At 43.9% G+C, this 26,366-nt stretch overlaps 1 protein-coding gene across 2 annotated transcripts in view; it reads right to left on the reverse strand.

Annotated features, from left to right (window-relative positions):
• LOC137376531 (ALK tyrosine kinase receptor-like) overlaps window positions 1-26,366 on the reverse strand; it is a 1,023,571-nt gene that overhangs the window by 620,888 nt on the left and 376,317 nt on the right. The gene's annotated exons all lie outside the window — the stretch shown is intronic.

Raw genomic sequence — 26,366 nt, forward strand, 5'->3', positions numbered from 1 at the left:
AAGGCAGGATGAGTCCATTGACCAGCTTGTTGCCGAGACAACTTCACAGATGCTGAACTATCAGAATGGATTATGGAGCTAGTAATTGTGTCTAACTCAATTGAGGCCTTTCAGAAAGACCTGCTAGAAAAGAAGAACGGGCACAGCATAGATGCATTACTTAATAATGGAAGGAAATTTAAAGCCATCATGGCTTGGCGCCAACAGTTACAAGTGTTGGGGGCGGCTACGACAATTGGTATGGCAACCAAGGCTCAGAAGTCTGCTAAGCCTTGTGACAAATATGACCTGATTCAACCAATTTGCAGCTGTCTACCGTATGAGGACCAGTGCAAAGCTTGTGGCATGCGAGGGCATTGGGCAAGGCAGTACAAAATGCTGAGCACAGCTATTCCTCACAGCAATGGTGACAGATCACATGCAGACAGAACGTCTGCAAGACAGGATAGCAAATGCAATAAAAGGTTTACCAACACACAACAAAAGCCCAAGCAGGTGCATCAGATTAGCAGAGAGACAGATTGTCGGGAGGACACGGATAAAGAGTGCACTCGTGCAAACAGCGAGGAAGCATTTCACATAGCTAATTTGAATTAATGTGCCAATGCTATTATGCAAGCATAATCTCAGAATGAAAATTGATACCGAAGCAAGTGCAAATATCCTGCCCCTCGTATACTGAAGGACATATATTTAAAGAAATGGGAAACCAAGGTGTGACCCACCATGGATAGGCTGATTGCCTACATTGGTTCTCCCAACAAGTTCAGTGGAACGATAACCTTACACTGCAGCCAAGGGAGCTCTGAATGGGTACCACAAATGTTTTATATTGTAGACACAACTGGACCAGCCATCGCAGGACTTCCAGTATGCTGAGATTTACAAATCATCACAATATATTAAGTTAATAATACACCAAAGATGGTAGAAAATATCAACCGAGTGTGTATTAGGTTGGTCCACACAAAGGACGACACAAAGGCTGGAAGTTTTGACATGAAGAGGCGCTATGACCAGAAGTCACTCCTCAGGCTTCTGTTTGTTGCAGCAAGTAGCCAGGGGGATTGCCGATGATTTGTGATGCTGCCAGTCTTCATCTTTCTAAGTTTTGAACAGTAAGAGATATACTGCTTTCCAAACAAGGGAAGATGAAGGCTTCATATGACAGGCAAGCGGGACCAGAATTGGCTCAATTGTGAGTAGAACAGAAGGTCAGAGTCCTCAATCATGCGTCAGGAACTTGGTATCCTGCAGAGGTTGCTAGGATATGCGAGCAGCCCAGATCATACTAGGTCAAGACACCCAATGGTGTGATTCTCAGATGGAACCATCTCAGAGAGATGTGCGACAATACTACGTCTGATAACCCTCTGGTATTGCGGACACATTCAAAGACAAAGTCTGAAGATGAACATGTAGAGGCTACAAGCATAGAGGAACAGCTTGTTAAACAAAGTTTCGAGTCACCAAAGTCTCAGAGAAGTTTCATAAAGACGAACACAGCTCTGAGATGAGGTTTATGATAACAAGATCAGGACAAATAAGTAAACCTCCTCACATTTTAGAGTGTTAAAACTTTTTTTCTTGTATATTATGATTAGTTTTATTCCTGTACAATTAGTCTGAACTGTAACATCATTGTCTACTGTACATGTTTTCTGATTAATGGGATATGTTTCTGATCTTTGAAAAAAAGGGAAATTTTGTGGGATCACTTTAAGAGACTGTAAGGGGAGAGTCACCAAAGGAAGTGATGTCGCATCACACATGATCAGAGAGCTGTGGGTGTAGACCAACAGACCAAGGTCTATGTTGGTGTGCTCTTGTATTAGTCTTGTGTGTGTATATATATATGTTGAAGTTAAGTTACAATAAAGATCCAAATTTGCTTGGTACATTATTTGTTTTCCTGTGAATATTATAATTATTCACGCACCTCAGAAACAAATAATATATCAGCTGGTGTTGGAGCCTTCCTGCTTCATCACCACTCTATGTGTCATCAGTGTTGTCTCCTTTATCTTACTGAAAATATTTGTCTAATTGTGGCACCATGTGCTGTGCCCATTGCAAAGTAAAGTTATGCAGTATACAGCAAACCACTATCATATGGGACTCTCTTTCTGGGCTGTACTAGTTGGTGCATGAAGATGTCTATGGATTGGTTAGCAAGGGCTCTAGCTGACCTATGGAGAAAGTGTACCACAGCTCAGTTGCTGAGCATGAGTTTCTGAGCAGAGAGATGAGTCAGGTGTGCAGGGGATAGTCCATTATCCACAAGCAGCCAGCCTCTCACTTGCTGCATAGGGACAAAAAGTTTGACAATGGAGTACGGCGGCAACATAAAAGTATCATGCAGCTACCAGGAAAGCAGGCAGAGTCACTGGATGTGATCACAAAACAATTGCACATTATTGGTGTGTGATTCTTGAAAGCACTGGATGGAGTCACAGAATCACAGAATTGTTACAGTGCCGAAGGGGGCCATTCGGCCCATCGTGTCTGCACCGGCTCTCTGAATGAGCAATTCACTTAGTGCTATTCCCCCGCCTTCTCCCTGTAACCCTGTACATTCTTCCTTTTCAGATAACACTCTAATTCCATTTTGAATGCTTCAATTGAACCTGCCTCCACCACACTCTCAGGCAGCGCATTCCCAGACCTTAACCACTTGCTGTGTGAAAACATTTTTCCTCATGTCACTTTTGCTTCTTTTACTTTAAATCTGTGACCTCTCCTCAATCCTTTCATGAATGGGAACAGTTTCTCCCTATCCACTCTGTCCAGACCCCTTAATCAAATCTCCTCTTAGCCTTCTTTTCTCCAAGGAAAACAGTCCTAACTTCTCCAATCTATCTTCATAACTGAAGTTCCTCATCCCTGGAACCATTTTACCTTAGCCCCTCACACACATCCACACACACATACACACATACCGGTTAATGGAAAAAATAGAGAGATTTACTCTTTAGAGCTCTATTACAAAAATAAACAGACAAAAAGAATACTTTGGTCAAATAGTCACTAATTCTTGAAGAAAAAAGAGAAGATATGGAAAGATGTCAGATGTCCTTTGTTTTGGTGGACGGCTGTCACTGGGAACTTCCTCGAACAGTTCTGGTCAGGCAACGTTGAAGATCAGTTTGGGCAGGCTTTCCAGGAAAAATGCAGCAACAGGGGTTTCAAGCAGTTTCTTACACATGCTTCTCAGTGCTTCTTAAAGGGATGGAAGAGTTGGCAGTTTATTTTAAAGGATTGGAACAAGCTGAGTTGGGGTTTGCTCCCTTGGCATGTTTTATCCAACTGTCTTTTTCACACTATCCATATCCCAACTCACTCCAAAATGAAACCAAAAACATCTCAGGAGTCAACCCCCCCCCCCTGTCCCCTATAAATCTTGACCTGTCATTTCTTTGTAAACATCTTTCCTCAAGTCACAAAAAACCCTGCTGGGTAATTATCTGATGACAGATGCCTTTCAGTAAGGGCTTGTTTTTCACACTCCTTGATCCTTCCAGTAACTGCTGTTTACAAGCTCAGTCCAAAAGACCTTCTGATGACTTTTAAAAAAAGCAAATTTCCAGCATCTATGGAATCTTTTTCCAGTTTTAAAACACAAATCCTCACAATTTAACAAAAAAAAGTGAATCACTTGTAACACCAAGCAGGTCCCTCTGCTCCAAAATGAATCACTTCATATTTCTCTGTATTGAACTTCATCTGCCACCTATCCGCCCATTCCACCAACTTGTCTGTGTCATTTTGAATTTCTACACTATCCTCCTCACAGTTCACAATGCCTCCAAGTTTCGTATCATCCGCAAATTTTGAAATTGTGCCCTGTTCACCAAGATCTAGGTCATTAATATGTATTAGGAAAAGCAAGGGTCCCAACACTGAGAGAACTCCACTACAAACCTTCCTCCAGCCCGACAAACATCCACTAAACACTGCTCTTTGTTTCCTGTCACTCAGCCAATTCTGTATCCATGTTGCTATTGTCCCTTCTATTCCATGAGCTATAACTTTGTTCATAAGTTTTTCGTGTGGCACTGTATCAAATGTCTTTTGGAAATCCAAGTACACCACATCAACTGCATTGCTCTCATCAACCCGCTCTGTAATCTCTTCAAAAAAACTCCAGCAAGTTAGTTAAACATGATTTTCCATTAAGAAATCTATGCTTGTTTTCCTTAATTAATCTGCATTTGCCCATGTGACTATTAATTTTGTTCCAAATTATTATTTCTAGAAGTTTCCCTACTTCTGAAGTTAAACTGACTGGCCTGTAGTTGCTAGGCTTATCTTTAGACCCTTTTCTGAACAAGGGTGTAACGTTTGAAATTCTTCAGTCTTCTGGCACCATCCCAGAGTCTAAGGAAGACTGAAAAATTATGGCCTGTGCCCCCGCAATTTCCACTCTCACTTCCCTCAGTATCCTTGGATGCATCTCATCCGGTCCTGGTGCCTTATCTACTTTAAGTACAGACAGCCTATCCAATACTTCCTCCTTATAAATTTTAAACCCTTCTAGTGACTGAATTACCTCCTCTTTCACCATTGTCTGGGTTGCATCTTCTTCGTTGGTAAAGACAGATGCAAAGTATTCATTTAATCAGTCTCAAGCACACTTTGTATTCTTTATCTTAATTTACATCTCTTTTGTCATCAAGGGAGCTCTGGCTTTGTTTACCGTACCTTTCCCTTTTGAGGGACTATGCATTGACTGTGCCTGAAATATCTCTTCTTTGAAAATAGCCCATTGTTCAGCTATTGTTTTTCCTGCCAACCTTCGGCTGTAATTTTTTCATCCCAGATCTGTTCATACCCCATTGAAGTTGGCTTCCCCCAGCTAATTATTCTTACTCTGGATTTTTCTTTGTCCTTTTCCATAGTCCTGAAACAATGATCACTATCTCCTAAATGTTCTCCTACTGGCACTTGATCCACTTGGCCCACCTCATTCCCAAGAACCAGATCTAGCAATGCCTCCCTTCTCATTGGACTGGAAGTCATGGGTGGACTTGGGAGAAGCCTGCAACCTGGGTAAACTCTAGAGCCCAATGTCACTCTTTCCAGGTAATCTATAGGGAACCTAATGGGAGGACAAGGATTCCTGTGAGCTTGCTTCCTTCTAGCAGATCTCAACTGCAGCTCCATGTGCTCCCTCCACCTGTTGCAGCTACTCCTCTTCCTTTTCTAGCTCTCGCCAGAACAGAATTACTAAAAGGATGCCCAGTTTGAAAAAAGGTCCATTGCCAATATCCACTTAAGATTTCAGCTGGTTGTTCAGCTACCGGATGCATTTTAAAATTGAGTAACCTGCCAAAAATCACTATGTAGGATAATGCATAATATAAAATGAAAAAATAGCTTAACAATACAGAAGTTACTATTAATATCTTTGTATTATGCTGTATTCTGTGTCATAGAGGCTAGCACATGATTTCGAATAGGTCATCAGGATTTCATAGGAGAATGTTCAGTCAGCAGGAGGTGTCAGGTTAATGTGATTTAAGAAGCATCAAAGGGTTTGTGTAAGAATTAATGTTAGTTTGGAGCAAACATGTCTACATTTCACTGTTATCGTTCTGTTAGGGTGTGAAGTTTATAACTGCAAAATTGTTATCTTCTACATAAATTCTAGACAGATTGGAATGTATGTGGTGTGACACTGCCATTGACTAGTGACACATATAGATCATATGACAATAATCTGAGAATTAATAGGTATGGAGCAAGCCATCTTACATTATCCATTGAGGTGTATAAATCAGCTTGCTTTCAGTAAAACTTTAGTATTCGGTGCTGGGAACTTGCCTGCATTGTTTAGTAGTTTACACATCCCGATGGATCTCCCACTCGTAATTATATAGGTGTATAACTTGCATGTACATTCTGTCGATATTAATAAAACCAATAAATTGATATATCTCTGGAGTCTGGACCTACATAATTTGGATGAACCTACTTGGTTGACCTAACACACAAAACTATCAGACAAGTTTCCCTCAAACCTTTGTAGCATTTCAAATGACAGTAAGTGAGTTCCCTATTAAGAAGCATTGGGAATGGCTGCCCTTGACCTGTACCACCCTTGATATGTGGGTAAGATGAGGAAGAGCCTTGACAGCACTGATTGGCATGAAAAATGCATTGGAGTTTTAGCTGCATCACCTGACTGCTATTTAAATATTTTAATTAGCCCACTGCCTGTTTCTGACAGGAACACTGATGCCTAAATTGAGGTCCACTTGTAAATGGTCACTTGACAAAAATTGACCGCAGAACACAATGGATCCTGCAGTTCATCTTATTGATGAAACATGGAGAATGTTATGAACTACATTATCACCAGTAAATGCTGTTCAATTACATTCCTGAAATCCTGTTTTATACTCAAGAGCTTTTAAGTCATTCAGCAAAGCTTCTGTGACACAAAATACATCTGTGGAAACTTTGCACTAAACCACTAAATATTAAGAGAACAGAGGCCAAAGCATTAGAAAAAACACTAACAGATGCTAATCACAGAACTAGGCTAATTGAAGGGTTTGTTTAATGCTTTTACTATATGATCATCATATTGATTCAACCCGAGAAATATTTCAGCGGGCACTGTATGCAAGATTCTTGTCACATGTGCTCTCTCTCAAAGGCTAATTTCTTTAGTTCTTAGTACCAAGATATAATGAGTGTCTCTAGAGATACAGCACTTATATGTTAATGAAGAAAAACTTTATGTAATTTCAAATAAAACTACATCAGGAGCTCAACAAAGGATTACAAAAGTTGAAAGGCAAAATGTATTGTGCAAAGTTACCTTCTTTTTCAACAGGATGTTTGAACACGTTAAAACTCGAATAACCCATTTGATGCAATTATTTAATGATCTGGCATCATTCTAAGAGCATTGAAAAAGTTTGAAAATACTAAAGAAAAAGAATCATTTTTTATAATGTTCTCGACTTGTCTTGAGAATCATCTTAAAGGAGTTAAAAAGCAGTCATGCAATTTAACTAAGCTTTTTTTCAATCAAGTATCCATGAATAATTAACCACATCTTTACTTATTAAGCGACTTTATCATAGGCCAGGATTTTATGAGTCCCACAGCGTTCCTGACAGCATGACAGGAAGTTGGCGTAACCTCCGCATCCATCATTTTTCCCGTATCCCACGCAATTCTATATGTAAATGAATGGTGCAGCGAAGACCAAAGGAGACACGTGCGATCTTACGGCAGGGACGGCCTTTCATTGGTGGAACCTGTGGTCACTGGCCCAAAAACCTTGAGTGCCGGGGCTATAAAGCATTCTGTGTTTCAAGCCTCAAGGAGCAGCAGCCTTTGTGTCATATAAGTCTCCTCAGAGTTACCAAAATTAAATCTTTTACTTATTTGTAAAAGCTTTTACCTTCCTTAATGTGTCAAACCCAGCACCAACTCCCCATTATGTATTTTCCCTGCAGCAAAATTCAGTCAGCAAGCTGCATCCCACCCCACAGTTCAGTGATGCCTTCCTGCAGATTCTTCTCTAGGCTGTCAGGAGAAGTCGGAAGATCCTCTTCCCTGCAGTTGGAGTCAGAAGACCCTCCCGCCTGACCAAGGTGGCCTGGATAGAGCTAGCAGAGGAGGTTTGGAACAGTGGGCTGACGCGCAAACCTGGATTCAGTGTCGGAAACATACCAACATACCTCAGATCAGCGAGGGTAAGTGGTCTTGGTGAAGCTGATCCATGAATTACAGAATTGGTACAGTGCAAAAGGAGACCTTTCGGCCCATCATGTCTTCACCGGCTCTCCTAATGAGCATTTCACCTAGTGCCACTCCCCTGCCTCTGCATATTCTTCCTTTTCATATAACTGTTGAATTGCCTTTTGAATGCTTCCATCTCTGTAACATTGCCTACCTCCATGCACTTGCCACTGGAACCCTGTGGTAATTTCAACCCAAGTTGCCCAGTGGACACGCAGTTAAAATCACCAAATTTCTTACCCATCAGAAAGCCACTCTCCTGAGAAGGTGACAGAAACCGCTCAAAGCTGGCAGGATCTCTCTTTAAATAGACATGTAAGGTTTTAATGTCATCGGGATTTGACTGCAAATTTAGTTCAGGACTGAACAGGGAAATGCCTTTCCTGATAAGCTGAAGCAGTTCAGAAGGGGATCATCCCCAGAAGAGGCTTCTCTTGGCCGCACAAGGAAGGCTTAGGCCTCCCCTGCCCAGACATTCCCTTTTTGAACGCGCCACACCTGCGAGAAGCCCCGAGAACTTATGTCAGGGAGCTGCGCAGGCCACGCAATTCTCTGCCACGTCCTGCTGATTTACTGCATGCCATTGATTTGACAATTTCAATACCCTCCAAGCTGGCCTCCAATCCTCAACCCTCCAAAAGCTCCAGTTTATCTAAAATTCTGCAGCCTGTATCCTCTTTCACACCAAGTCTGGCTCGTGCATAACCTCTGTTCTTGACAACCCATATTGGCTCCAAGTTCCACAATGCCTCCAATTTAAAATTCTTATGCTTGCATTTAAATTCCTTTAAAGGCATGCCACTCCCAATCTCTGTAACCTCTATCAGCCCTACATCAGCTCTGGATTCCCCATTCATTTTGTTCTGACTTCTCGAGCATTCCTTCATCCCTTCACAGCCGTGCCTTCAACCGGCTGGGCCCCATGCTCTGGAATTCCCTCTTGAAGCTTCTTTGGCCTCTGCACCTCTCTCTTTCTCCTTTTGATTTTAGATTTAGAGATACAGCACTGAAACAGGCCCTTCGGCCCAACGAGTCTGTGCCGACCATTAACCACCCATTTATACTAATCCTACACTAATCCCATATTCCTACCACATCCTCACCTGTCCCTATATTCCCCTACCACCTACCTATACTAGGGGCAATTTGTAATGGCCAATTTACCTATCAACCTGCAAGTCTTTTTGGCTTGTGGGAAGAAACCGGAGCACCCGGAGGAAACCCACACAGACACAGGGAGAACTTGCAAACTCCACACAGGCAGTACCCGGAATTGAACCCGGGTCACTGGAGCTGTGAGGCTGCGGTGCTAAGCACTGCTTTACAATGCTTCTTAAATCTCACCTCTTTGACTAAGCTTTTGACCACCCCTCCTAAACAGGAGTCGGCAACGTGTCCGTGGCAAACAATTTTGGGGTCCGTGACCGGTAATTTCACGGATGAGAAATTTCCCATTGGCTTCTATGGACTGGCTTTTTAAAAATAGCGCACCTGTCATTTTCACAACTGACAGGTGCTGAAGCAGAACAGCGTTTCCAAACGTGGGATAGATTTATGGTTTTCCAGTGTGTTGCGATTTTTTCAAAATGTCCGCCAGAAAAACCCAAATCTGTCAGTTCAGAAGCAGTGTTCCCACTCTCAGCAACTGTCGGAGAGAAAGCAAGAGAGAAAGAGAGAGCAAGTGAGAGAGTGAGAGAGAGAGAATGGGGGAAAGGCGGAGAGTGGGGGAGCGAGAGGGGCAGATTATGTGGGAGAGGGTGGACAGTGAGAGAGTGGGGGAGACAGAATGGGGGGGGAAGAGAGAGTGTGGGGGAGAGAGAGAGTGAGGACTGAGAGAGTGTGGGGGAGAGAGAGAGAGTGTGGGGGAAGAGAGAGTGGGGGGGACAAAGAGTGGGGGGGACAAAGAGTGGGGGGGACAAAGAGTGGGGGGGGAGAGTGGGGGGGGGGATAGTGGGTGGAGAGAGAGAGAGTGGGTGGAGAGAGAGGGAGACAGAGAGAGAGAGAGAGAGAGAGAGAGAGAAAATGGGGGAGAGAGAGGGGGCAGACAGAGAGAGCAAGGATGACATACAGAGGGTGGATGACAGAGAGGGGGAACAACACGATGAGGGGAAGCAACACTGAGAGGGGAGGGAGCAACATAGAGAGGGGGGCAACACATAGGTGGGGACAACACAGAGGAGGGCACAACACGGTGGGGGGAGCAACATACAGAGGAGGAACACGGGGTGGGGGGGTGGGTGAGAAAGAAGACAGGGGGAGAGAAAGAGAGACAGGCAGACAGACAGACAGAGAGAAAAGAGGCAGAGAGAACAATCAAAATCACCCCTGACAAATGAATATCTATCTGGAATACTCCACATCACTACATAAGTGCATGGGCAGACACTGACTACTTGTGCAAGCAAAACTATGCCAGGTATCTCACAAAATCAGTGTCTAAAGTGATGAGAACGAAAGTAAATAAAATAGTCTTCTCATTTAAAGCTTCTTCACAAAATGCACATTTGTTATTGATTGATTAATAGTAAGATAAATTTTTTATGCTTTTATCTTGTCTCACTGGCCCACTACGTAAGGCCAAAATTGTAATGTGCTCCCTCCTACCCCCAAGAAAAAAGTTTGGACAACTCTGCTCCAAGCCTCTAACCTTGTGTTTTAAAATAACTTCGCAGCTAGGTTTTTTTAAAACACAAGTTTAAAGGCTTGTGTTATGTAAACTCATTTTAAAATGGCAAAAGTCACTGAGGGAATGTCTCGATTTCTGCGCTTTGGCATGCATTACTTTCACTTGGGACACATGTTGAAAGTTACTGGACTTTTATTTATATAAATGTCACAATTTCACTGCTATCCATTTGGAATCACATTGTTCCAGAATTTGTATTAAGGGGAAAACAGGCAAGAAAATACAAGGAATCTCCAGACGTCAGCACTGTACATTCTTCGTGAATACAAGAGTGTATTGGGGCTGAGTGATATTGGTGAAAACAGGATGCTGCTGACCCATATACAATAGTTAGTAAATACAATGTAATGGATAGCTATAATAAACCTTAATCTATGATGAACTGGCTAAAATTCCTTAACAAAATCCATGCTGCATTTGGGGTTTTAAAATGTGTTGGGGAAGACACAGCAAAAATATATTATGTTTCAATAACCATGTTAGAAACAGTCATTAAGCGATTTTTTTTGCTGCGAATTGGATTAAAGTGCAAGTTTTACAAGTATGTCAAAGATCAGTAACTGCAAAGTGCATCATTTACTATCCAGTTTGAGGGCAGATAACCTGAATGATCATTTGAAAGTTGTCTGTGTCATATAATTACATTATATTAAAAGTCCACCTTTGTTAACGATAAAAGATTTGGCTTGGACATAAATTGGTTAGTCTGGAGTACAGTCTTACAGATAGTGGCTATACATTTTGTAGCTGAATAATACATACTGTAACAACCACTCAACTTTTTGCAGAAAAGCTTTTTGTTAATAATTATCTGGCTCTGTGGCTTTAAGACAGAGAGTAGACAAGGAATGGGGTGGAATGCATGTGCAGCCTTGGTTTCATACACTAAATGATCGTGCGCAAATATGATGATTGTGTTATGGTCAGGTGAGGAGGGGTCGAAGGGCTTCCCTCTTTTCCCTCTCCTTGTTTGATCACAACAGGTATAATTCTCCTTTAAAGTGGATATACTGGCCAATTCAGTAGGTGTTGATTATTTAATTGCTATCATCATAACAGGAACCAATTGGACAGGTTTCTTCTGAGTTTTACAAAGAAAAAGGTTACCTTTATTGAACTTCAACTGAACTAAGCAAAATAATAAACTATGCGCCAACTTTCACACGCACACACATAAATAGAGTGGGGAAGGGTAGATTGGACACGTTACAGTCCATAGGAAAATGTGTATACAGTCTGTGGAGTTTGGTGATTCGGGCTGGTTTCTAGTTGACTTTGGTATTCCTGAGGCTTTAGTTTGAACAGGTAGATGAATGATTCGGCGGGTCTCTTTGAGAGAGCGATGTAGATGATTTGCTCCAAAGGGATTTCTGATAGTAGCCGGAGAATGCAAATGTGGTCAATCAACAGGTAGGGCATGAAGCTTGCAAGCCGAAAAGAGAGAGAGAGAGAGAGACCCCACTTGGGTCTGCACATGTCCAGATACTTCTCAACCTCCTGCAGAGAAACACCAGCTTAAAACCACAGATGGTGAGGGGCTTTTCACATGACAGTTAGCCAGTGATTCAAGCATGGTAGTTAGCAGTTTATTTCTTCTTGCTAAAAAGAACAGGCAGGTCCCTTAAACTTCCTGGGTCTTAGTTCTTGCTGGGATGTGCAGCCACTTTGTCTCCACCTCACAGGCCTTGCAATGTAGGATGCAGTGTTGCAAATGTCATAAGCGTTTTTTTTAAAATGAGGAGGTCTGTGTGCCTTTAAGACCAAAAAAACTCTGTGGACAATAACTGCAGATGTTTATTATTTGTAGAGCTCAGGCTGCAGGGCAATTTGTATCCCGGCAACCTGATGGATTTACGACAGCCTTATGACTCCTATAGAAAAAAAGGCTGTTAGTTCTATTTTGGCAGTGGAAGAAGAAACCAGGGGTCTGTGAGCAGTTGAAGAGTTACTGCTGGAAGCTGGCCAGGAATACAGCCTAGAAAATTCTCTTTCTTGAAAAATAATTCCTGTATCAAAGAGACCCAGAGAAAGGAGGAGTCACTACACTCTCTGGAGAGACACTGTTTTGGAGAAAGAAAGCCTGTGTTTCGAGTGGGGCAGGTTTCTGTTGCCTCCATTCAAGAACTTAGTGTCTGAAGAGTGAGTTATGTAATTGCTGTGCTCTGTGGAGAAGGCTGCTTTGCTGAGAGTAAGTCCTGTTGACTTTTGTGTTTTTTTGCAAGTTTCTGTTAGACTGCTACTTTAAAATTTAAATAAACCTGTTGCTACAACCTGTTGCTGAAAGATCTGTGTGCTGCCTGCTGCAGACAAACTACCTTGAATGCCTACCCACTGTTTATTAATTTCACCTCGAGAGACATTGAGTGGCATTTGACTATTTGACTTTGGGACACCTCACTGATCCAGGGAAATAACCCACTAGATGTTACAACCCAGTTATTATTATTCCTAAGAAACTGTTGGAAAGCCAAATCACCTTTTTTTCCCCGGTTAACCATTGGTAATTGAATGTATGTGTGTGCATGAGGGTTAGGAAGATTAAGGAGTTATAAAGTCTTTTCATACATATAGATTCATCTCATTATTATTTAAAACTTGGTTTATTAATAAATAGTTAATATTGTTGTTCTGTATAGAAACCTGGTTTGGCGTCCTTTATTCTGGGGATAAATAAAGTGATTAATTTGGCTATTTATCTGGTAGGTGGGAAATTTTATTAATACGCTGTGACCTGTGGAGCATTGGGACTGAATTAACAGTGCATTACTCCCGCCTCGGTCCTAACACAAATTAGATGGCCCTCTTAAGCTGCTGGCAAAGTCATCTTTTATCTGTTCCTTATTAAATTTCTTTAATAAATATAAATTCAGATCTCTAGTCAGTGGATTGAAGAAAATTATCATTCAACAAAGCATATTAGGCGACAATTGGCAGTGTTTATGTGCTTGGATGTGTCGTGCGAAAGCAATTCCAGGATTAGTGACATCGATGCATGTATGCAATGGTTGTGATGCATTTTTTGACATGTCATTAAATCTGCCCTGTCTCCTGCAGAATAAATGTACCCACAACAGGTGGAGGTGTCCCAGACATCCGGGAGCTGTCGCTATGGGCTGCATGCAGCAAAGTCTAAACAAGAGGTGAATGATTAATGCAATTAATGAAATGGGCAGAGCATTCAAACTCAGCCTTCTGTTAACAGTCAGCTGGAACATCGAGGCAATGAGCAGCAATGTTGAAAACCCACCCACCATCACTGTCTCCTCCCACTCGCCTTGCAATCCTTCTGTGGCCACATGGTTTTCATTATTGTTTGACAAAATAGTGCATGTACAATTTAAGTCAAGTTTCCCCACCTTCCAACCTCCTCTTGCCACCTTCCAGCCTGCACCCATCACCCTTGACCCTCCCAATGTAACCTTAACCCTTCCTTCTTTTATATTGAATCTCCCGCCCATTACCTTGGACTGTGTCACAATCAATTTATTCATGCCATCCCACCCCCCTGTCCCTATTCCCATTACCATCCACATGCTGACTCTGACCCTTGATCCTCCTGAAATCCTCCTTAATGTTGTTGCTGAGTCCCATTCCCCTCCCTATGATGCCATAGAATACCCAACCCTAAGTCTTGACCTTCCCCCCTACAGAATCCATTTGCCCCCATTGACTGTGACCATTCCCTCTGCCAGCCAGTACGCTGAATTTGCCCCACAGATCCCTGACGTTGACAGCACTCATCCCTCCCTTTAGGCCCCTCATCTGTTGACAGTAATGCTTAAATCCAACCCATCGCCCCCGCAGCTGCCCATATCCAGCTTCAGCAACAAAAACAACCACTACACGCCCTGGAAGCTCCCGTCTTCCCTCCCCTGCCCCTCCAGGTACCCGATCACCCTACCCTTTGTCCTTCCCTACTCCCTCCCCTGCTCCTCCATGCACCCAATAATCCCACGATGTCCTCCCCGAATACCCTCCCCTGCTCCTCCATGTACACCACCACATGCCTTCGCTGCCATCCTCGGCTAGTGCCAAGGCTCGGATTCAAACATCCATTCCAATGTTGGCGTTCCTTGTGCCAATGAGTTCAAGAAAGTAAAACACTGACCTCAGACACAACTGCACAAAACCAACTGTTGCACGTCATGTCCAAGCGAACGGGAACCGGATGGCAGGGGAATACCGCTCACCGTTAATTTAATCTGGCAGTAGCACTTAATTTGAATTAAGTGCAGGGAATGAGATTCATGTTCTGTAAATGAATGCAAAGCTGCAATCCACCACTGTGTGGGGGGAGCCCCAGACTAACTACTGACTACTGACTTAATTTCGCAAAATAAATCCCGCCATCGGAAATATGAACAAACAGCTCATGCCCGATTAAATCACCCCGCACGCCACCAAAGCCCTCTTGCAGGGCCCATAAAATTCAACCCATAGTATCATGGAATGATACAGCACAGAAGGATGCCATTCGGCCCATCATGCCAGTGCTCAGGGTCAGTCTATGTCAGCACTTATTAAATACGTGTAGTGCTATACCAAATAAATGGGACAAGTTAGATGCTTAATTCACTAAGTTCTGAAAAGTTACTCTGAAATGCAATCCTGCCAATATTAGGGGAAAAAACACAAGTAAAAAATACCTTTTTAAATCACTGCAAGCTTTCTTTTATATTGGTTATTTAGGCTCTCTTTGGCCTCCTTGTCTCGAGAGACAATGGGCAAGCGCCTGGAGGTGGTCAGTGGTTTGTGAAGCAGCGCCTGGAGTGGCTGTAAAGGCCAATTCTAGAGTGACAGACTCTTCCACAGGTGCTGCAGATAAAATTGGTTGTCGGGGCTGTTACACAGTTGGCTCTCTCCTTGCGCTTGTCTTTTTTCCTGCCAACAGCTAAGTCTCTTCAACTCGCCACCCTTTAGCCCCGCCTTTATGGTTGCCCGCCAGCTCTGGCGATCGCTGGCAACTGACTCCCACGACTTGTGATCAATGTCACAGGACTTCATGTCGCGTTTGCAGATATCTTTAAAGCGGAGACAAGGACGGCTGGTGGGTCTGATACCAGTGACGTGCTCGCTGTACAATGTGTCCTTGGGGATCCTGCCATCTTCCATGCGGCTCACATGGCCAAGCCATCTCTGGCGCCGCTGGCTTAGTAGGGTGTATATGCTGGGGATGTTGGCTGCCTCGAGGACTTCTGTGTTGGAGATACAATCCTGCCACCTGATGCCAAGGATTTTCCGGAGACAGCGAAGATGAAATGAATTGAGACGTCGCTCTTGGCTGACGTACGTTGTCCAGGCCTCGCTGCTGTAGAGCAAGGTACTGAGGACACAGGCTTGATACACTTGGACTTTTGTGTTCTGTATCAGTGCGCCATTTTCCCACACTCTCTTGGCCAGTCTGGACATAGCAGAGGAAGCCTTTCCGATGCGCTTGTTGAATTATGCATAGAGAGACAGATTACTGGTGATAGTTGAGCCGAGGTAGGTGAACTCTTGAACCACTTCCAGAGTGTGGTTGCCGATATTTATGGATGGGGCATTTCTGACGTCCTGTCCCATGATGTTCGTTTTCTTGAGGCTGATGGTTAGGCCAAATTCGGTGCAGGCAGCCGCAATCCTGTTGATGAGTCTCTGCAGACACTCTTCAGTGTGAGATGTTAATGCAGCATCGTCAGCAAAGAGGAGTTCCCTGATGAGGACTTTCCGTACTTTGGTCTTCACTCTTAGACGGGCAAGGTTGAACAACCTGCCACCTGATCTTGTGTGGAGGAAAATTCCTTCTTCTGAAGACTTGAACGCATGTGAGAGCAGCAGGGAGAAGATGATCCCAAAAAGTGTGGGTGCGAGAACACAGCCCTGTTTCACGCCACTCAAGATAGGAAAGGAGTCTGATGAGGCGACGCTATGCTGAATTGTGCCTTTCATATTGTCATGGAATGAGGTGATGATACTTAGTAGCTTTGGTGGGCATCCAATCTTTTCTAGTAGTCTGAAGAGACCATGTCTGCTGACGAGGTCAAAGGCTTTGGTGAGATCAATGAAAGCAACGTAGAGGGGGATCTGTTGTTCACGGCATTTCTCCTGTAGCTGGCCAAGGGAGAACAGCATGTCAATGGTGGATCTCTCTGCTCGAAAGCCACACTGTGCCTCAGGGTAGACACGCTCAGCCAGCTTCTGGAGCCTGTTTAAAGCGACTTGAGTGAAGACTTTCCCCACTATGATGAGCAGGGAGATTCCACGGTAGTTGTTGCAGTCACCCTTGTTCTTATAGAGGGTGATGATATTGGCATCACGCATGTCCTATGGTACTGCTCCCTTGTCCCAGCACAGGCAAAGCAGTTCGTACAGTGCTGAAAGTATAGCAGGCTTGGCACTCTTGATGATTTCAGGGGTAATGCCGTCCTTCCCAGGGGCTTTTCCGCTGGCTAGAGAATCAATGGCATCATTGAGTTCCGATTTTGTTGGCTGTACGTCCAGCTCATTCATGACTGGCAGAGATTGGGCTGCATTGAGGGCGGTCTCAGTGACAACATTTTCCCTGGAGTACAGTTCTAGGTAGTGCTCCATCCAGCGGTCCATTTGCTTGCTTTGTGCAGTGATTGTGTCCCCTGATTTAGATTTGAGGAGGGCAATCTTCTTGATGGTTGGCCCAAAAGCTCTCTTAATGCCATCATACATTCCTCTGATATTTCCGGTGTCAGAGGCCAGCTGAATATGACTGCATAGGTGTTGCCAGTAGTCATTTGCGCAGCGCCTGGTTGTTCTTTGTGCAGCGCTTCTGGCTGCTTTAAGTGCTACGGCTGTTAACTCGCTGGGGGCTTTCTTGTAGTTCAGCAGTGCAATGCGCTTAGCGGCTATGACAGGTTCCAGCTCTTCAAAGTGAGATTGAAACCAGTCTGCATTCCACTTCACACGTTTGCCATTGGTGGTCATTGCTGAGTCATAGATGGCGTCTCTGATGTGGGCCCACTTGGTCTCTGCATCCCCTGTGGGTGTGTTTTGAAGGGCTTTCTCGAGTGAATTTAGAAACTTACGTAACAGCTGCGGATGCGAAATTCTGCTCGTGTTGATGCGCGGACGGCCCTTCTGCTTGGAGTGATGCAGCTTCTTTGGTTTGAGGCTAACCTTGCTGCAGGCCAGGGAGTGGTCAGTGTCGCAGTCCGCACTGTGGAAGCTGCGTGTGATTTGAACGCTGTTTAAAGAGGCTCGCCTTGTGACGATGAGGTCCAGCTGGTGCCAACGACATGATCTTGGGTGCCTCCAAGAAACCTGATGACAGGGTTTAGTGTGATAGAATGAGTTGGTGATGCAGAGGTTATGATAGGTACACAACTCAAGCAGTCTCTGTCCATTCTCATTCATCCTTCCAATGCCATAGCGCCCAAGGCACGAGGGCCATGAGTCATGGTCGGCCCCAACCCTAGCATTAAAGTTTTCCAGCAGGAACAGGTGTTCGGTGTTGGGGATGCTACTAATGATGTTATGGAGTTCCACGTAGAACTGGTCTTTAGCTTCATGTGGGGAGCGGAGTGTTAGAGCATAGATGCTGAATAGGTGTACTAGACCAGAGGCGGTGAACAGTCAGCTGGACAGTATGCATTCCGAGCCATTTGAGGGTGGCTCTATCATGCTGAGCAAAGAGTTTAGATATTGAGGACCCTACTTTTGGATGTTAGGTTTAAAGACACTTTAAGCTAATTCAGTACAGAGATAGAACCTACCTAGTCCATATCGCTCATCATCTCATCCAATAAACTCTCTGTGGCATTGGAAGAGCCTGCCAATAAAGTTTTAATGCTTGCGCACTGACTTCTTATTCACTCCCTGCTACATTAAGAAATTCAAAAATAACACAGGCTTGCATCTGATGAGAAACCCAAATAGTGTGAGAAAATCTCCTGAAGGTAGGCACTTATATCTGGCCTTTAGAGCAATCTGAAGTCAGACACTGATCCTGCGCTTAATCATTTCTGAAAAAACTTCACATTGACACAAGTATGTATGATAAGCCATGAGACTGTGACTAATTCTGGTAAATGATTCCCACTGTTCTTTTCTTTTCAATTTACTCATAAAAAGCAATGTTCATAAATTCTCTGCTAACAGTCTTGCCAATACTATTTAGACAAGTCTTGAAACTCATCAGGTATAATCCCGGCATCCATAATCATTCGCCGTTCTTGAAATAAATAAATTAGTTATTGGTTTTCTGTCTTTGTAAGAATGTGAAGATCAAGTGAAAAATCCAAAGACAGATCTTTTTCTAATGTGTCCACTGATGATTTTTCTATGTCCACTTTTCCAAGGAAGATGATGTTAACAGTGATGAAAATCACATAAAGAAAGACTTGCATATATATAGTGCTTTTTATGACCACTGGATGTCCCCAAGCTTTTTTTTAACAGCCAATGAAGTACTTTTGAAATGTAGTTACTGTTATAATGTAGGAAATATGGCAGCCAATATGCACCTAGCAAGTTCTCACAAATAGCTATATTAGAATGACAAGGTAAACTGTTTTTGTATATTGATTGAGGGATAAATATTGGAGAAAACACCAGGGATAACTCCCCTGCTCTTCTTCAAAATAGTACTGTGGGATGTTTCACAGCTACCTGAGAGGGCAGACAGGGCCTCGGTTTAACATCTCATCTGAAAGGTGGTACCTCCAACAGTGTAGCATTCCCTTGGTACTGCACTGGACTGTCAGCTTTTTGATTTTTGTGCTCAAGTTTCAATGGATAATTGCTGAGCCTATTAATACACCCAGAGCACATGGTGGTCATTCATCTGCTTCATTGGAACATCAAAATAGGGGCATAATATCATGCAATGTCACGCGATTTCGCTGAGTACAGTTGGCCGAAACAGGCAAGGCCACCTCCCAGCGCCAGGGTGCTGTTCTGATTACTCTCCAATTCTCTGAAATCCACTCTCCATCACATGCAAAATGCAACCCTATACAGCGACATGAGCATTCTATCATACAACCCAGTCCAGAGCTGAGGGAAATCATTGAATAAAGGCAGCTGGATTCTACTGACAGCTGGTCCTTGGAGGCGAGTCTGTAACCTTATGTTTAGGGTCAAGTGCATAGTATTTCAAGTAACAGATGAGTGATCGATTTGAGTTTTTTTCAATATTTAGAAACACAAGAACAGGAGTAGGCCATCCAGGCCCTCGAGCCTGTTCTGCCATACAATTAATTCCTACCTCAACTTCATTTACCTGCCATTGCACCATATCCCTTGACATGCTTACTGATCAAAACTCTTATCGAACACAGTCTTCAAAATTTCAGTTAACCGAGCCATTTCTTTCACATTTTCCAACAAGACTTGTTGCTCTGTTCAGCAGAAGGGTAAAAATGTGCCAAGAATAATAATGAGTACAGAATGGCTCCTGACTATCAATAAGGTTATTTCATCAGTCACCAACAAGGTTGGTTTTTATTATAGGCTGAATAGTGCAGCTCCTCTGATGCTACCCAAAGCCTATGACAAAGTACAAAGTGATAAAGTGCATCCAATTGAAATAAAGAGACCTGAGGCTTAAAGAATTGCAGAAATAAGTCCCGTAGCTATCTCAGATGGAAGGTAGTTCATTTTCATTATAGGATAATGTGACTAAGTGCGAAACTTAACTTAAAAAACTATAATTACTCCAAATTTGTTTTTACAGTACAAAGCAGTGACCTGATAATTCACTGTCTTACTTAATTTAATTTTTATACTGGTACTATTAAAAATCCACCCCCAATTCTCTGTGATCATATTTCCAGTATCTGGTACTAACCAACCCATGAGTTAGGGATTGATAGAAGCACACACTCCTAAATGGCGAGAAGCCAGGAACTGTAAATGAGCACAGAAATTTCAAGGTCCAAGTACAGAAATCAATAAAAACTAGTGGACAGGTACAAAAAATAATTTAAAACTCGAATGGAATGTTGTCCTTTATTTCAAGAGGACTGGAATACAAAGAAGTGGAAGCTGCAGGTTGATCTGGTTAGACCCTGTACGGAGGACTGTGTTCAGTTCTGGCCACCGAAATGCAGGAAAGATATATTGCCCTTCAAAGGAGTGTGGCACAGATTCACCAGAATGATACCAGAGCTAAGATATGAAGACAGGTTACATAGACGACCTTTGGGTACAGAAGATTAAGGAGTAATCTAATTAAAATATTTAAAATGATTAAAGAATTTGATAGGGTAGATAGAGAGAAACTATTAGCTCTGATGGAAGAATCCATAACAAGGGGCCGTAACCTTTAAATTTGAGCTAGGCCATTCAGAGGTGATGTCAAAATGTACTTCTTCGCACATAGGGTATTGAGGCTAGGTAGAAGCCACCTCTTCAATGCTGCAGTGAAACCTCAGACTGAGGTCATGAGAGCCATGCTTATTGTTGTGCAAGCCCAGCTTGGTGCCATACAGGCTCAAACAACTGTCATCTTGGCTGCAGAGACCAGCATTCAAAGGGGCATGCAGGCTCTCTCAGCAGTCCAGCAATCTGTCCCCCAAAAGATTACTAGGATTGCTGAGGCACTGGCACAGGGATATATCTGTGGTTCCTTGGTGCAGGAATCTGCTGTCCTCTCTCAGGATGACAGTATTTATGCTCTCACCACACCACTGCACCAGTGCCCTTGCTGTTGCCTCTCCACCAACCAGCCTAGACAGCTGCCACATACACAGCTGGGCTCACAAGGCTCAGGACAGCTCGAGGTCATCCTGCAAGTCATCTGCAGTCTCCCCCGGTGAAAATCAGCAGCCTTCCACCAGCAATGCTACAGTCATTGGGATAGCACTGCACAGAAGTACTTGGCCAGGCAATGTCAGGCACTGAAAGAATGCATTTGGGTGAATAGTTCAACGTGGTACCTGTTATTGGAAGTGTTGTGGGATAAAGTTTAGTTGATTTTTTTTGTTGGAGGCTTTTATTTCAGGATTTTGACCAAGAGAACACTGTGATGGCATGCAGCAGATGGACTAGTGGAGTAACTGACGTGGGGATGAGATCTGAGGGGAATTAGAGACTGAGTATCCACTCACGGACAGCTTGTCCGGAGTGAAGGAGTCCCGAATACCTCCTTCCTTCCTCCTCTTCCTCCTGGGGTGGTAAAGACTGCGCCCTCAAGATAATGAGGTTATGGAGGATGCAGCAGACCACCACAAACTTGGAGACACATTCTGGGGAATACTGAAGGGCTCCCCCTGAGCAGTCCATTGGAAGCATTGTTTCAGGATGCCAACAGTTGGCTCTACAACATTCCTGGTGGCTGCATGAGTCTCATTGTAGGAGTGTTGCCCTTGTGTGGTCGGGTGGGGGAGGGAAGTCAGCCGTTATCCCTCGTCACCCAGCAGCCACATTCTGGTTCTTTTTGTTGGGCCAAGGACAGCAGTTAGAGCTGACTGGTACAGGATGAATGCATCGTGGCTGTTGCCAGGATAGTGGACATTTACCGAGAGGATCTTTTTGGGCATGGTAACACACTGGGCATTCATAGAATGGTAGCAGTTACGGAACATCTCCCACTTAACATGTGGGGCTGGCAGATCCACATGCTTGCAGTCGGTTGCGCCCCGCACTATTAGTAATCCCGCCAGCCTGTCATATCCATGTAGTCTCTTCCACTACTTCTCTCTGGTCAGTGAGAAGATGATAAAGACTGCTCTCCTTTTATACAGAGCCTCTGTCACCCCCCCTGTTGCCACGATGGGCGGCAAACTGTGAATTTGACAGTCACTGGCAGCGCCATCCTCACCCTGCTGTGAGGCTGCAGGTTGGGCTGTAGGAGGTGTCATATTTCACATTCCTTGGTGAAAGGCAAATGCCTCTCATGTTGTTTCTGGCTGAGGTGGAGATAGGCAAAGTTCTTCCGAAAGGTCTTTGGTAGGCAAGGCCTTCTATTGAGTGCCATCCTCCTTCTCCCGCTGCATATTGCTTTCCCACTCTGCTGTCTATGCCCATGTTCCAAATCATGCTGCAACTATAGCCCCCATCAGTGAAGCAGACTTTCTCCTGACAGGCCAACCAACTGCTCTGACCTCCTTGTCGAGATTCAGCACGATTCCCTTGAAAATGCAAAACACTTACAAACTCCTCCAATAACAAGAACACTGTACATCCACTAACTCTCCATCGGAAATGGCAGCATAGTGGTAATAGTAATCCAGAGACTAAGGCTTCGGAGACATGAATTCATATCCCACGGTACTAGAAGAGGGGAATTTAAATTCAATTAATAAATCTGGAATTAAAAAGCTAGTCTCAGTAATGGTGGCCTTGAAACTACGAGATTGTCATAAATAAAACATCTGGTTCACTAATGCCCCTTTAGGGAAGGAAACCTGCCATCCCTATCTGGTCTGGCCTACATGTGGCTCCTAGCAAGCCACTCAGTTCTATCAAACTTTCTATAGAAAGTCAAAGAAGAATAAAGCTGGATGGACCACCTGACATTGACTCAGGCCTCGGACATGATAAAGGCCCAGTCAACCATACAAAATCCACCTTACTAATATGGAAACATAGAAAATAGCAGCAGGAGCAGGCCATTCGGCCCTGCTCCACCATTCAAAAAAGATCATGGCTGATCATCTAATTCAGTACCCTGTTCCTGCTTTCTCCCCATATCCCTTGATCCCTTTGGCATTAAGAAATATATCTATCTCCTTCTTGAATATATTTAATGACTTGACCTCCACTGCCTTGTGCGCTAGAGAATTCCACAGGTTCACCACCCTCTGAGTGAAGAAATTTCTCTTCCTCTCGGTTCTAAATGGCATACCCGATATCCTGAGACTGTTACCCCTGGTTCTGGACTCCCCAGCCATCGGGAACATCCTCCCTGCATCTAGCCTGTCTATTCCTATTAGAATTTTATAACTTTCTATGAGATCCCCTCTCATTCTTCTAAACTCTAGTGAATATAGGCCTAGTCGACCCAATCTCTCCTCATATGTCAATCCTGCCATCCCAGGAACCAGCCTAGTAAATCTTCTTTGCACTCCCTCCATGGTAAGAACATCCTTCCTCAGATAAGAAGACCAATACTCCAGATGTGGTCTCACCAAGACCCTGTATAACTGCAGTAAGACATCCTTGCTCCTGTACTCAAATCCTCTTGCAATGAAGGCCAACATACCATTCGCCTTCCTAACTACTTGCTGCAGCTGAATGCTTGCTTTCAGTAACTGGTGTACAAGGACACCCAGGTCTCGTTGCACCTCCCCTTTTCCCAATCTATCACCATTCAGATAATAATCTGCCTTTCAGTTTTTAAAACAAAGTGGATAACCTCACAGTTATCCACGTTATACTGCATCTGCCATGCATTTGCCCACTCACCCAACTTTTCCAAATCACATTGGAGCCTCTTTGCATCCTCCTCACAGCTCACATTCCCCCCAGCTTTTTGACATCTGTAAACTTGGAAATGATACATTTAGTTCCCTCACCCAAATCATTAATATATATTGTGAATACTTGGGGCCCAAGCGCTGATCCCTGCGGTACCCCACTAGTCACTGCCTCCCACCCAGAAAAAGACGCATTTATTCCTACTCTCTGTTTCCTGTCTGTCAACCAATTCTCAATCCATATCTGGGGACTTGTGCCAAAATTGGGAGAGTTGTCCCACAGACTAGACAAGAAACAGCCTCCCATATTCAGACTCACCTAATTATATCTTACAGCCAAGTCCCAGAGTCCTCCATCACCATCCCCGGGTATGTCCTGTCCCATCAGAGGTAATGGTATACTGTCATGAGGGAGTGGCCATGGGAGTCCTCAACATCGACTGCAGAGGCCCATGAAGTTTCATGACATCGGGAAACCTCCTGCTGATTACTATCCTCCCTCAACTGATCAGTCAGTACTCCTCCATGTTGAACACCACTTGCAAGAAGCAGTGAGGGTAGCAAGGGCACAGAATGTACTCTGGGTAGGGAACATCAATGTCCATCACCAAGAGGAGCTCGGTAGCACCACTACTGATGTTGTAGACTGAGCCCTGAAGAAAATATCTGCCACAGTGGGCTTGCAGCATCTGAGAGAACTAATATGAGGGGAAAAACCTATTTGATCTTGTCATCACCAATCTACCTATTGCAGATCCATGACAGTATTGGTAGGAGTGACAACCGTTCAGTCCTTGTGCAGACATAGTCCTGTCTTCACACTGAGGACACCCTACATCGTGTTGTGTTGCACAACCACCATGGTAAATGGGATAGAACCAGATTTAATCCAGTAGCTCAAAACTGGGCATCCAGGAGGCACTGCAGGCCATCAGCAGCTGCAGAATTGTACTCCACCACAATCTGTAACTTCATGATCCAGCATGTCCCTCACTCTATCAATACCATCAAGCCAAGGGACCAACCCTGGTTCAATGAGGAGTGTAGGAGAGCATGTCAGGAGCAGTACCAGGCATACCTAAAAATGTGGTACCAACCTGATGAAGCTACATCCCCATCCTGAATATTGGCGGAGCCCAGCATGTCAGTGTAAAGGACAAGGCTGAAGCATTTACAAACCGTCTTCGGTCAGAATTGCCAAGTGGCATCACAGATGCCAGTCTTCAGCCAATTCAAATTACTCTACGTGGCATCAAGAAACAGCTGAAGGCACTGGACACAGCAAAGGCTACGGACCCTGACAACATCCTCGCCCTCATGCCGAAGACTTGTGCTCCAAAACTAGGCATGCCCCTAGCCAAGCTGTTCCAGTACAGGTACAACACTAACACCTACTGACAGTGTGGAAAATTGCCCAGGTATGTCCTGTCCACAAAAAGCAAGACAAATCCAATCTGGCCAATTACCACCCATCAGTCTACTCTCAATCATCAGCAAAGCGATGGAAGCCGTCATCGACAGTGCTATCAAGCGGCACTGACTCACCAATAACCTGTGCACTGATGCTCAGTTTGGCTTCCACTATTCAGCTCCAGACCTCATTGCAGCCTTGGTCCAAACATGAGTAAAAAGGCTGAATTCCAAAGGCAAGGTGAAAGCGATTATCCTTGACATAAAGGCAGCATTTGACCAAGTGTGGCATCAAGATGCCCTAGTAAAATTGAAGTCAGTGGGAACAGGGGAAAACTCTCCACTGGCTGGAATCATATCTATCGTAAAGAAAGATGGTTGTGGTAGTTGGAGGTCAATCATCTCAGGTAACTTGAGTGCAGACATTTTGCGTAGGACAAAAACAAAATACTGCAGATGCTGGAAATCTGAAATAAAAACAGAAAATGCAGGACATACTGAGCAGGTCAGGCAGCATCTGTGAAAGAAACTCTGGTTCTCTCTCGACAGATGCTGCCTGACCCGCTGAATATTTACAGCATTTTCCGTTTTATTTTGCACAGTGTCTCCCTGGTATGAGGAATTGCTAAGGACAAGTCTATGAATGCAGGCAAGGTTTTACAAAGAGCATATAAATCAGGACTAATCAGTGACAATTTAAGTTCAATAAGGACAAAAGCAAGGTGCCTGAGTATATCTGAAGTTAAAGTAATAGCATATGTATTTCTCATGTGATACATAGAACCTATCAAAGGGGAAATTGAAAGCAATGCAAAGGTGGGTGTCAGTTGAGCACATTTAACCAAAGCAAACAATATGTTGGGTTATGTTGTCAAGTCCAGTGAGTTTGAACACTCAGAAGCCACACTGAAGCTTGTTACAATTTTTGAGTCTGCACTTGATCATTTATAAATTTTAAGTAGATTTCATGTAAATAGACGCCATATTGCCCAATCCCTCATCATAAAACAGCATCACCCAGGAGGAGTGTGGCAGAGGCGTTTGGGTTGTAATATTGAAACTGTATACTGTAGTCACACATGTGCTCCCAAATGTGCTTCTCCTATCTTCCAGAAAGCAGACTGATGAATACTCTAGTTAGG

This window comes from Heterodontus francisci, chromosome 13 (assembly GCF_036365525.1).
Source record: "Heterodontus francisci isolate sHetFra1 chromosome 13, sHetFra1.hap1, whole genome shotgun sequence".
Taxonomy (NCBI): domain Eukaryota; kingdom Metazoa; phylum Chordata; class Chondrichthyes; order Heterodontiformes; family Heterodontidae; genus Heterodontus; species Heterodontus francisci.